We start from the raw sequence: 12,870 nt of genomic DNA, 5'->3' as shown, positions 1-12,870 counted from the left end.
AGCCTCACTTAAGAGAAATCAGGCCTCCTCAGACCTATAAACTGTCAGAAGAAACACATTTGCCACCCTTAACCTCATTGGCCTCACCTCTCCAGTTTGCATATCCCCAACCACGACCTCATACCAAGCTCAATTGATACCCCAAAATACCACCTGTTCAGTAGTAGCTGGTACTCATTGTACTAACTCAGCATCAAGCAATTTGATCTGTGCTAGTGTCATCCTTTGGTGTCTCCCCTATCAATAGGAAGGTCTGTACCAGCTCCTGCACTCTCCCTGGCACTCGATGTGCATCTGGCTCTAAAGAGAAGCTAATGTAGTTTTGCTTTGTTCCTTTTTATCCTCTACATAGAACGCCCAGGTCTCCCAACCCCATTGCTTTTGTCTGCAGTGAACTGTGTTTCTCAGATCTCAGCAGGATCCTGGAAAGGAGACTTTCCTCTCTATGTTAAGCTTGGCACAGAGTCACTCATTTGCCGGCCACTGTGTCCCCTGGGGAGTCTACAAAGTGGTCAGGAGCACACTGAATGCCAACACTCTTCTTAAAGACACTATGAAGTATTGTTGAGCATAAAGGCAAAGACTCTGCCCCTAACATGACATCCAAGGCTGCATTCACCCTTGACCTTGTTCTTGGCTGCCTCTCTTCCTTGCACACACTTGCATTGCTGAGCAGTCCTCCATGGGTCCTGCCTGCGTGCCTTCCCTGAGCCCTTTCCTCTGTTGCAAAGCTCTTCCTTGCAGACTCAGACAAGCCCACTCCTCCTACTTAGAACATCACTATTTCCCAAGTGGCATCATAACCATGCCTCTCTCACCAGCCCTAGGTCCTTGCAGTCCCATCCCTCACTTCCTCTATACAAAATATACAATTGGCTGTTTGCATTAGACTTCCAGAAATAACTTACATCTTTCTGAAATCCAGACTTATCTTGGTGTCTTATATTTGTGTATGCTAAGCCTGGCCTTGGCCCTGTGCTGTAACTAAGTTGCTTTTAGCCACTGTTGGGTGCCCAAGACGATGCCCCGAAATTTCCTTTGTAGAAAATTCTAGAAGTCGGGTCTAAAAGACTATCACGGCTATAGGCATCTGCTGCCAAACCCAATGCCTGGCACAGAGCAGCTGCCCTTAAACACCCGGTGGAAACCAACAGTAAGGATCACAGTGACATCTTCAACAGAGAGGAGAGTGAATGAGTCAAAGATTAGATACAAGTTGGGCACTAGGGTCCATGCTTTTTCTGGCTGGACTGTTATTTTAGTTGGGGGATTCATTGCTGTAAAAAGACAGCATGACCAAGGCAACTCTTATAAGGGACAACATTTAATTGAGGCTGGCTTACAGTTTCAGAGATTTAGTCCATTATCATCACAGTAGGAAACATGGCAGCATCTAAGCAGACAAGGTGCTGGAAGAGAGCTGATAGATTTATATCTTGATCCAAAGACAACCAGCAGGAGACTGTCTTCTGCAGGCATCCAGAGGGAGGGTCTCTGTGTGGAGCTTGAGCACTGAGATCTCAAAGCCCACCCCCACAGCAACATACTTCCTCCAACAAGGCCACACTTCCTAATAGTGCCACTTCCCATGGGCCAAGCATATTAAAACCACCACAACTGTGATCCCACTGGGTTTACGATACCCTGCTCACTTTTCAGAAAGGGAATAGGCCTGCATTTCCTATGTGGAGCTGTGTAGCAAACTGAGCGAGCTGATCCACACATAAAAGAAGTGACACAGGGCCTCCCAAATACTCTAAGTTCCAGGTCTTGTACAAGCATCCATCCCAATCAACCGAAGCACATCTGATTCTTCTTAAAGCCAGTCACTGTGGTACTTGGTGAGGAGGACTGAAGATGAGCATTAATTAACTACACTTGTTAGCATCTAGTTTACAGCTGTGTGCATTATAAGACATTGGTGTGTATGTGTGTGTGTGTGTGTGTGTGTGTGTGTGTGTGAGTGTGTGTGTATCACAAATAGTTGGAAGCATTGATCCACAGCACTTCTAAAGTTTATTTCAATTAGAAAGAGTTTTAGATAAAGATCAAATTAATTAAGTCCTCCTCCCCCTTAAAGTTCATCTTAATTAGCCTTTTTTTTTTTCTTGCGGATGGCTTCTAATTGTTTGGGCTTCATCTTGGACATGGAAGAATTAGAAGGGGACCCCAGAAGAAGGCACCAACATCTAGCACATTCATAGATGCTGGGCCTTGGTGAGGGCATGCACTGCATTTAGAGGGGAGGGACACGCTAAATAAAGGACTAACCTTTGGGAGTAAAACCTATAGCTTATCCCCACCAATGAGATTTCCAACTGTCACAGCAAAAAAAAAAAAAAAAAAACAAATGTCTGGACAAGACTTCTTTTTTGTCTCTGTGCCTTAAATCTATCTTTGTGAATTTCATGAAACCTGGTGGTCCTGCGGGCTGCAGAGAACTGATCTACAGTGGGGATGATTCCACAAGACCAGTATTCCAGATTGCAACTTGGGATAGGATAAAGTGGGGAGGACCTTCTGGCACAGTGGTTTCTAGTGACCTGAGACGCCCTCTTCCGATGCATCTCGAAGCCTTGAGAGCATTTTATGGCCCGCTCTTTGGTGCTTAGGCAAACAGGCACAATCACTGTTAAGTGATAGAACATGTCACACAGATCATTTTTTAAAAGGAGCCGTGAAATGGATGTATCCAACAGAATATAATGTTTAATTTACTCCTTCCGAGAAGAAGAGATGCTGTGCCAGAGGCTGTCTGCAGCAAATCATCCTCCGAGTCCACAGCACCTGGAGATGTGGTTTCGGGAACCTCCTTGTTGGCAGGTGCAGGGCTGTGTTGATGGGTCCGTGCTGTCTCGTTCCAGGGCAGGCTCCTGACTGTTGCAATTTGTAACTTCATGTTGCCAGGGAATCAAAGGCTATGAGTATTGGACACTTGAGAAAAGTCTGCTGTGCTGGGCAGAGGAAGCACAGCCCTGGAGGGCGGGTAAGATAAGATGGTTTATTTCAATCGACTGCCATACTGATAGTGTCAGTAGACTCTGCCTTCCTCAATCGCACTCTTCTTCCCCTTAATCCAGTGTCCTGATGTCATCCATCAGCCCAGACACGAAGCTAAAACTAGCAATACTTATTTGTCTGGATCTTCATCCAGGGGCTTCTCTCTCTCTCTCTCTCTCTCTCTCTCTCTCTCTCTCTCTCTCTCTCTCTCTCCACCCCCACCCCGCTCCTCTGTAATGCTCTTTGGGTATTCTATGGATTTTAACACTTCATTTTCCATCTGCCTCCCCCTAACCCAATAACCTTTCTATGTGTTCTGAATACAATTCCTGGCATGCTGGAAGAGATGGAAAGCCATCAGATATTCCAGTGAGAGGCTACTTAGGGCCACTTCCAGTGGGTAGTCTCTGAGAGGAGACGCTTTAACTCCCCAAAGTGGGTGTCAGACAAAGTAAAGTAAGGAGAGTGGGAACACTGAGCCCCCAGAGAACCAAGCATCTCTCCCTGACTGGTTCCATCTTGGTCACCATGGAAGTTGGCCGACATCCTGTAGTCTGCTCTGTGTGGACATCTGCCCTCTCTGTGATGGGTCAACATGGTAGTCCAAGATGCATCTAGAACATCTGCCAGCCCCGCGTTCTCTGGAAAGAGATGTGGTAATCTTGTGGGCACCATCTTCACCTAAATAAGGCAATTGGCAACTTCAAAGTGGTCTCCACAATCAAATCAGGTATGGAAAAAGTGTGCCACTGGGTGAGTCACATTCTAAAAAGCACCCACGCCCTGATGTGGCCCTGAGCTATGTTTCTACCAAAATAAACTCATGTCTTGCATATTGACATTATATGTGTTGGTGATAAGCCAAAATGACAAGTGAGTCTTGGACTTAAAAACAAACCGGTCCCCTTTGGAATGACCAACAACTCATACAACATTGTTGGGTTTTTGTTTGTCTGTTTTGTTTTTTGTTTTGTTTGTTTGGTTTTTGTTTTTGATTAGTAGATGCTTGTGGCCACCAACAGCCTTGAAAAAGAGTAGGGACCCCCCCCCGATGGGCAGACTGATGAGGAGAAAGAGAGCCCCCCCCTCCAGATATCACTGGAGTGCTTTCCTGGACAGCCCCACTCTCAGTTCTTGAAGATGCCTTATTTTTTAGAATGCGTATCTGGGAGAAGGACATACCAGAGAAGTCAGACTCAAGCCTTGTAGAGTGCCACTCAGCACTGCAATTTCCTCCTATACTGAAGAACCCCAACCCTCATTTCAACCATCTGATTGAGTAACTCCCCTGACACCAGTGTTCCAACAGCTCTGTGGTTTATACACAGGTTCCGGAGCTTGACAGAGCAAATTCGAAGCCTGGATCCAACACTCGCTGATATGAACTCAGCTACCTCCTCACCTGTATAATGGGTAGATTAAAAAATAATATGCATTTAGAATGTTCAATAAGTCTGTGCCACCCAGGAAGCCCAGTTGAGTGGTGTGCCTATTCGTAGACACTGTAAGAATCTAAAACATATTTATAATGAAGTTTTACAAACTTGAGATAGTTATATATATATATATATATATATATATATATAGAGAGAGAGAGAGAGAGAGAGAGAGAGAGAGAGAGCTGGGGATCAAGCTCAATGCCTTAAACATGCTAAGTACAAAATTCCCTATTACCACTGAAATACATCTCCAGCATTTTTTTAAAAATTTGTTGTTGTCATTGTTGTTATTTTCTCCATTTTAAAATACAGTCTCAATAAGTTACAATGACTGTCCTTGAACTTGTGACCCTCCTACCTCAGCCTCCAGACTGGCTGGGATTATAGGTGTGGGCCACCTCCTCTTACTGAAATCAGGTTGTTATAATCCATAGATGTGAACGTTCATTAGTCCTAATACAATTTTATAATTAATACACCGGTTTCGTGGTGACACCCCACTCCATAGTCCTATGGATGGCTTAGTTTCTTCACATGCTTACAGCTCCTGGTATCACTTCCTGGCAGGCTTTATGGTTATTGATTTGTTATTGTCTAGTTCTTCCCACTGGACTGTAAGCCCCATGACAGCCGGGATGTTATTTCATTCACTCCTGTATACCAACTCTAGAGTAGTACCGGGCACATGAGAGACATTCAATAATACTTATTAAATGCATGAACACAGAAAATTAATAATATCAAAAGCACAAAGGACCCAGCCCTATAGGTAGTGCCTGCACTAGTTGATTTTCTCACTGGAGTGTTTAAAATGCTTGCCAGAAGTAACTGAAGGAAGAGGGGGTTTATTTGGGTCCACAGTTTGAAGGTGTAGCATGCCATGGTGGGAAAAGCATGGTAGGCGAGGGGAAGAGTATTGAGCACATTGTATCTACAGTCAGAGGCAGAAAGCAATGAATACTGGTCCTTAGCTAGCTCTCTCTTTATTTACCCATTCTAGAAACCCAGAGCATGGAATGTTGCTACTCACATTTAGGGAGGTCCCATCCTTATGTGCAATCCAGACATGCGGGGGGGGGGGGTGCGTCTCCTAGGTGATTCCAAGTCTTGTCCAGTCAGCAAAGAAAATTAACTTCTGTTATCACACTATGTCCGTGCTACCCAGAGACCAGGGTGATCTCACCCCTCTTTGTCCTTCTGAATGTCCATTCTAACAAAGGAAGAGCTAGGAAGACCCTCCCATCCTCTGAGAGTTGTTCTGAATTTCCCAGGGGAGATTCACACATTGCAGCAGGTAACCAGAGAGGTCTGTCATCTGTGAAAATGGCTGCATGCTATCTGGGCCTTTGAGTCTCTCTGGGTTGTCTCTTGAAGCCCATAATGTAGAAAACCAGACTTCTCTAGGTCCTGTATCATCTTCGCTTTCAAGAGCCTCTAAGGGAGCCAGCTATTGAGACATCTGACTTGACTCTGATGGAACTGGCCCAACAGGTGGCCCCTTGAGAGCAAAAAGCTCAGGGCCTCATTGTCACTCCAGGAAGTCCATCTTCTTATGCCCTTACTCTCTGTTCCATCAGCTGTACCGGATTCTTGGGTGATTCATTTATTCTTATTAGAGGATATGGAGCTAACAGCTGATACACACTGTCCCAGAGCCTCACTGTGGTCCATCCCCAGGCATGGAATTTCCCGGTTCATTTTGAGTCACTTATCCGAGCTTTAGGGAGTGTCCTAGACATGAGGACAAATGTCCTCAATGTAAGAAACAGAGAGTAAGGGCCACAGGGAAGCTGCCCACCCAAATGCCACTCCTCTGCAGAAGCTGAATGCCTTGGCAGTGTTTGGTCACAGTAGCCGGTTTCACAGGTCACAGTAATAGTGAGTTTCCTCCATTCAAAGGCTTTGTTGACCATTGACACACCATGAATTTAGGATTACCCTACCAGGGGCAGGTATGAAGAACGAATCCCACTACTGGGAGCCGTCAATGGCAGCTCACACTCAGAGTTAGAAATGCTAAAATCCAGAGCCCATGTCTCGGAAACAAAGGCACCTAGCTGCAAAAGCCACCGCTTACCCACAGTCACTATGTCCCCCAACCTGGACGGTGTCCCTTGGTATCTCATTGATTCTTTCAATATCAGATCATCACAGAATAACTCAAGCTGTAGGCGCCTCTACACTGAATCCCATTAGGAACCATCAGGATCTCTGTGCCAATGCCCAGACAAAGTTCGTGCTGTGCCTGCTGATCTCTCTGCCTTTAATATCCATTGGTTGGAAACCCGAGCTCAGGTTTTTTTAGGGGTCTTGTGTTCTCCACTTGGATGCTGACAAAGGATTTTCTTGTTATTCTATCCATCCTGAAATGTTGAGCCTGAGAGCTAAGCATCATGGGAGCCCATAGAGAAAGGAGTTTGGCTGTGTGGGTGGGTCCTGGTCATTAGCCTTAATCCTGGCTCCTTTTCACTCAGCCTGTCTTACTAAAGAACGTATGCTTCCATTCTCATTCTTCACAATGCAGAGAAGACTGGTCATGCCATGGAATGAAACCTTGCCATCACCTCTCTTGGCTTTGAGAAGGTTCACTAAGTAAGCCCCTGACAAGAATGTATATGCCAGGCACTGAACTGGTCCCTTGCCAACCTTCATGTTTGGCACTCGTAACAAGCTTGAGAAATGAGAATGATTCTCTCTCTCTCTCTCTCTCTCTCTCTCTCTCTCCCTCTCACCCTCCCTCCCTCCCTCCTTCTCTCTCTCTATGCAATCCTTTGTCCACCCTCTCCTTCTCACTTCATGCTGTGCAAAAGACACCATATGACAGAGAGTTTAAGCCACCTTTAGAGTTGCATCCAGCCAAATATCAGATCCTTGCCTGGTTGCGTGGAAGTCCACAAGCAAAGGCACGAGTCTTTGAGACAGTGAAAAGGAGCAGCCAGCAGGCAGTACCCTTTATCAGAGATGTAGGTGAGATAAGACAAGATCCACTCTCTTTCCTGGGAGATGGCAGAAGACAGACTCAGTGAGCAGATAGGAAGGGAGCAGCCTATTGGTTATAGAGTAATTGCCTGTTCCTTGACCTTGAAGGCTGAGACGTTTCCCATAGAGACTGACTTGTATGCATCCACCACAGGTCACAGAGCAGGAGCTCTAGAAGGAACGGCTGTCTTTCCTTCTGCTGTGGCTTGCGGAGACTTTAATAAAACCCAAATCAGCACTTTGGAGTTGGAGTGTGTGCCACGATGGAGACACTGGTGGAGAGAGAAGCTTTCTACGGAACAAACATAGTGAGCTACCGTATGGGAGAGGCACATATCAAAGTGAGCAAAATTGATTAAATCAGACATCAGAGAAGATGGTTATTATTTTATATCCATTTTCTGACTCAGGCTTGGGTGGGTGCCATTTACCATTTCACAAATCTCTGCCCCCATGTCTGCCAAGGACGGAGGAAAGGGCTGGAAGAGCACGCCCCAGTCATCAATCTTACGTGCACTTTCTTTTCAATCTGCATGGAAACATTAGTCTCAAAATAGTTGTCATGAAGGAAGGAGAAGGGAGAGAAAGAAGAGAAGACAGAAAGCTAGTTAAGAGAAAGACTGATAAAATAAAGAGCACTCAGTGTATGTGTATGTGGGGGTGGGGTGGGGTATATATGTGTGTATGGGTGACTATGTCTGTGTGTGTGTATGTGTTGGTGTATATGTGTGGTATGTTTATGTGTGTGTCTGTGTGCATGTCTCTCTCTCTCTCTCTCTCTCTCTCTCTCTCTCTCTCTCTGTGTGTGTGTGTGTGTGTGTGTGTGTGTGTGTGTGTGTGTGTGCGCGCAACCTTGCTTATGAAGGCCAGAGGTCAGTCTCAGATGCCTTTCTCAGGATGATCTCTTCCACCTTGCCTTCTTGGAAACAGGGTTTCCTACTGACTGGGAACCACACGGCTCAACTGATGGGCTAGTAAACCCCAGCACCAGTTTTGTAAGCTCACCCCACAATGCCTGGCTTTTTTATTCTGAAGGCTCTGGTGATGGGTTCCAGTTCCCTGCAGTTTTGGTGGTCCTGGAACAGGCTCTGTGGGTTCAAGCAGAAGCTGGAAAAGTAGAATAAAAAGCTTTACGTGGGGGTGGGGGGGAGTTTTTCCTGCTATGAAACTGAGTCCCTAAATAAAACAGCAGGAGGTTCTGGATTTGCTGACCTCAGCCAGGGAAGTGTTTCTGGTCCAGTCTGGGCTTGGCCTCTTGCCTCTGCATTTGGTCTGTTGACCATGTTACATCACTGTACCCCTCTCTGCCAGAGGCTGCTGTGAACTGCAGATTGTAGGGCATTTTCAAAATCATTCCACGTGGGTTTTGTAAAAACCGGGATGGCATTTTTTTTTTCACACCAAACCCTGAACATGACAGTCTATTTGGGAAAGTTCTCATTACCCAGTGGGTCACAGCCAAAGTGCATGCTCTTCATTTCAACAACAACAAGAGTAGAAAAGATAATAATAATACCTGTGTGCTGCTCCTGAGCCAAAGAAAAATGGCAGAAATCGGGGCTAGTTTAAAGGGAAGAATCACAGCTAAGAAGGAGTGAGTAAGATGCTCTTTGGATGCAGACCTTTGCCTTCTCCTGTGCTTGAAGCAACTTTGAGCCTAGAGAGAAGAGGGCGGGAAAAGGCAAGCTCCCAGCAGGGAGAAGGAACCTGGGAGGCAATCTAGGTTAAGGAGTTCCTGCTATGCCATTGGGGTGAGTCCTGTTGAGGATAGAGCTGCTTGAATCTGATGCCCTTGGCAGGTAGAAGCAGCAGCCCTGGAAGGAGCCCACGCTCCCAGGAGCAGCAGAGCAGCAGCAAGGCAGTTTGCTGAAGAGGCACAGCCTTCTGCCCCACACCTGCCAGCCCGAAGGCACTGCCAAGAGCAACCGGGTCCCAACTTCCATAATCTCGCAGCTCAGTATTTAAATAATGCGACAAGGCTCCTTTGGAACCTGACCAGGGACAGCTCAGAGCAGTAATTTTCCTTTTAGCTGTGGGAGCTGAGAACCTACAATTTTCCAAAGCTAACACTCTATCCTTCCCTAGAAGGGCTCAGAACAGGGGCCAGCAGAGGGACAAGAAACTGACCAGTAAACATCTGACCATCATGGAACGAATCACAGTTCCTGGCCAAGAACAATGATCTTGAGTGTGGTGAACTCAAGACAGGGGCTTTAAGTCAATCACCTTGCTGGTGAGATGAAGCATCCTTGTGGGGCCCTGGCTATGCCAGCCAAACTCTAGATACAAATGCCAGAGCATCAGCCACCCAAATCAGACTAGCTACATCTAGAGACATAAGACTGCTCATTTCATTTCTTTTGTCCCAAATGGCAATTACCAATAGGTCCCTTTTGGCTAATTCATACCATCTCCTTTAGATGGTTTTTTATGACTCTCCCTCCCCATTGGGAACTTCTGGGATTCATGGTGGTGAGTGAATCAGAGATTGGCCTTATGTACAAAAAGGTGGCTGGAACGTGTACAAATGACATTCAGGCTTCATGGTGCCCTGATCCACTGAAGGAAAAAAAAATAGAGAAAAATACTCCATGTTTTATTAATTCTTGATATGACAGTTCATCCTTCTTTTGATATTTATCCATCTCGTCTGATAACTGACCACTGTTGGCCATGTGATAAATAAGCCACGGTGTAAGTTACACTAATGCCACCAGGCTATTAATCTCTGGATATTTGCATTATTAGTCAATTCACAAGTCCTTGGAGTTAAACCAATAAGTGGAATTTTTTTTATTTTTTAATTTCCATCTTGCACGAGCTAGGGTGCGCACACACAGCTATGTGGATTTCCTTTGGTAAGGAGACATGGCTGAGATTCTTTGCTTTGCTCTTAGGATTTTGTTTGAAAGGGACCATCTACATCCCCAGACTGGCTGGGAGGGAGATATGCTAATACACACTTGGTAATTTATGGTAGAAGTTTAACGTGGGAAACACCTTCTAAATAACCCGACATGTTTGTCCTCAGTGACTGGAGGACTGGGATGCGGTTTCACTGCCATGGAGTCTGCACTGAGGCAGAAGCATTTTAGCACTTGACAGGAGTTATGAGCCTCCTGTAAAAATAAAATATATGTCCAGATAAAAATCCCTGCTCCATCATGTGAGGCAAGGCACCAAAATCTAGGGCAAAATAGTTGACAGGTAAAACCCATCTTGAACATGAAGACATAAGCTGCCACCCAGGTTGCTCAAGGGAAAGCAGGGGGAGGTGGGGTTCTACAGAAAGCTAAACTGCCGTAGAAATAAAGTCAGGGAGAGGAGGGGAGGAGGAGGATGACGACGAGAGGGAGGAGCAAGATAGAACTGCAAAGCTGACAAAATGGTGGCCTTAAGTGAATCTTCTACAAATAGCCAATAAAGACAATTATGTAACAAGCGACTGTGAGCGGCTGGCCATGACTCAAGGTGTCAGCCAAAGGAGGTCACCCATTCGTAAACCGGGAGACTGCAGAATACCATATTGCTTTTTTGTATTGTTCTGCCAGCTTTCAGTAGCTCCACGTGTCCTGGTTTACTGAAATCCACTAGTGTCCAGAACTCAGACCTCATTCCAGCCTTCGGCTGCTAAAACCCTCTGTGCCTGAACCCCACCCATCTACATTGGGGCCACATCAGGGCTGGCCCCTAGCAATCTCACTGCATGCTACTCAGTTCATATATTAATACTGTGGTGGGGGGAGGGATATGGGGTGGGAGAAGGTGAGGGGGAGGGTTGAGAAAGGGGACAGGGAGAGAGAGTTTGGGTTGGCCTCTATCTACAGCCAAGAATAATCTTGAGCCTTTGATCTTTCTTGCCTTCAGTTTCCGAATTCTGGGATTACAGGCATGCACCGAAACATCTGGAGACTGACTCCAGACTTCCCTAAAGGCCTGAGCAAGTAGTCTATCAAGTCAACTCCATTCTCAGTCCATAGTCCATACTCTTTTCTTACAGAAACGGCTCATCGCCTCTAAGATGGGACACCTGCACTTTCTTTGCTACCAGATACCCATTGCTGAGTCTTGGGGAAGTGCTGTGGCTTGTGAGTAGTAGGAAGAAGAGTCCAGAGGCAGGAGAACTGTAGCTATGTCTTACTGAGACTAACTGAGACTTACTGTTTCTTATCTCTGCAGCTAGGAGCAAGTTGATGCTTCCTGTCTCTTTAAAGCTCATATGATTGCTTTGGAGATTAAAGGCCATGCTTGCCAAAGGCAGACATCTGTCAATATGCACCCAGGAGTCTGTTAATAGGGTTTCAGTGGGCTGGGGGTTGGCTCAGTAGTCAAGTGTTTTCCCAGTATGTGAAAAGCCTTGGGTTCTATGCCCAGCACCATTTAAAAAGAGGCAGGGGTAGGCAGGAGAAAGCTTCCATATTTCTAGATGTCAACACAAAATGTGGTCTTTGCACAATAGAAAATCCCTCTTCAGAATAAACCATGCAAATGACAGTTGACGTCTATTTATGAGTTCCTATCTTTTCTGCTGAATATTTCAATGTTCCATCACATAGCTCCTGAACTTTCAGATAGCTGAGTCAAGGTTCAGAGAGGTTACTTCCCTGACCTCAGTAGTGTGACAGAAAAGACACTCAGAGACCCATCTCCCACCACACAAGACTTCTCTGAAGTCTAAGGTGTTATCAGCTTACCTTCTTCACAATGTGAGTCCTTCCTTGTTCAACTGGGACCCCATGGGAAAATTCCCTGACCTCTGGCCCAGCCGATCTGATCATTCCCAGTGTCCTAAGTGATCAATGCGGACCCATGTCGGGTCAATTCAACCATAGTGATCGCTATTGATCACCTAGACAGCCTCATCGATCAGGTCAGCAGGCCTATAGGTCTTCAGAGGCACCGAGGACTTGCCACAGAGTGACTCCCAAGTGTTCTGTCAATTATTATTGCCGAGGTGCTCACAGTGAAGGAAACTGAGGCAGTGGAGATCATCTCGTGACACTTGTAAAAGTATGGGCTATACTTGGTTAGAATCCTGTCCAGTATCCACCACAGTAAAGGACCAGGAAGTGAAAGGACGGGCCATGGAGGTAACACTTCCTGGATTTCTATAAAGCTCTGTGATGTTATCTTACAACTGAGTAACTGGCAAGTCACAGTGACTGTCATTCTAGAACATTCCAGGACCTAAGTATTTTATATATCTTAAAGTTTGAGAAGAATTTTCAGCCCTGATGGCTGAAAATCAGGTATGTAGCACAGAAAGAAACGTCCAACTTGGTCTAACTGCTTGTCTAACCCATTAGCCCACCTGTGGTTACATCTCATGTGGTTTATGTGGCCTTTTTTTTGTATGTAATTAAAGAATAACACTGAAGTCTGGCATTTCTTATGATCGTTTCCTGTCATTTGGAGAATGGGTGTCCTTTGAAAGTCCCTGTAGGCCTCTTCA

This window comes from Mus musculus, chromosome 8 (genome assembly GCF_000001635.26).
Source record: "Mus musculus strain C57BL/6J chromosome 8, GRCm38.p6 C57BL/6J".
Taxonomy (NCBI): Eukaryota; Metazoa; Chordata; class Mammalia; order Rodentia; family Muridae; genus Mus; species Mus musculus.
The sequence above is the reverse complement of the archived record's forward strand: the minus strand, read 5'-3'. Positions refer to the sequence as shown.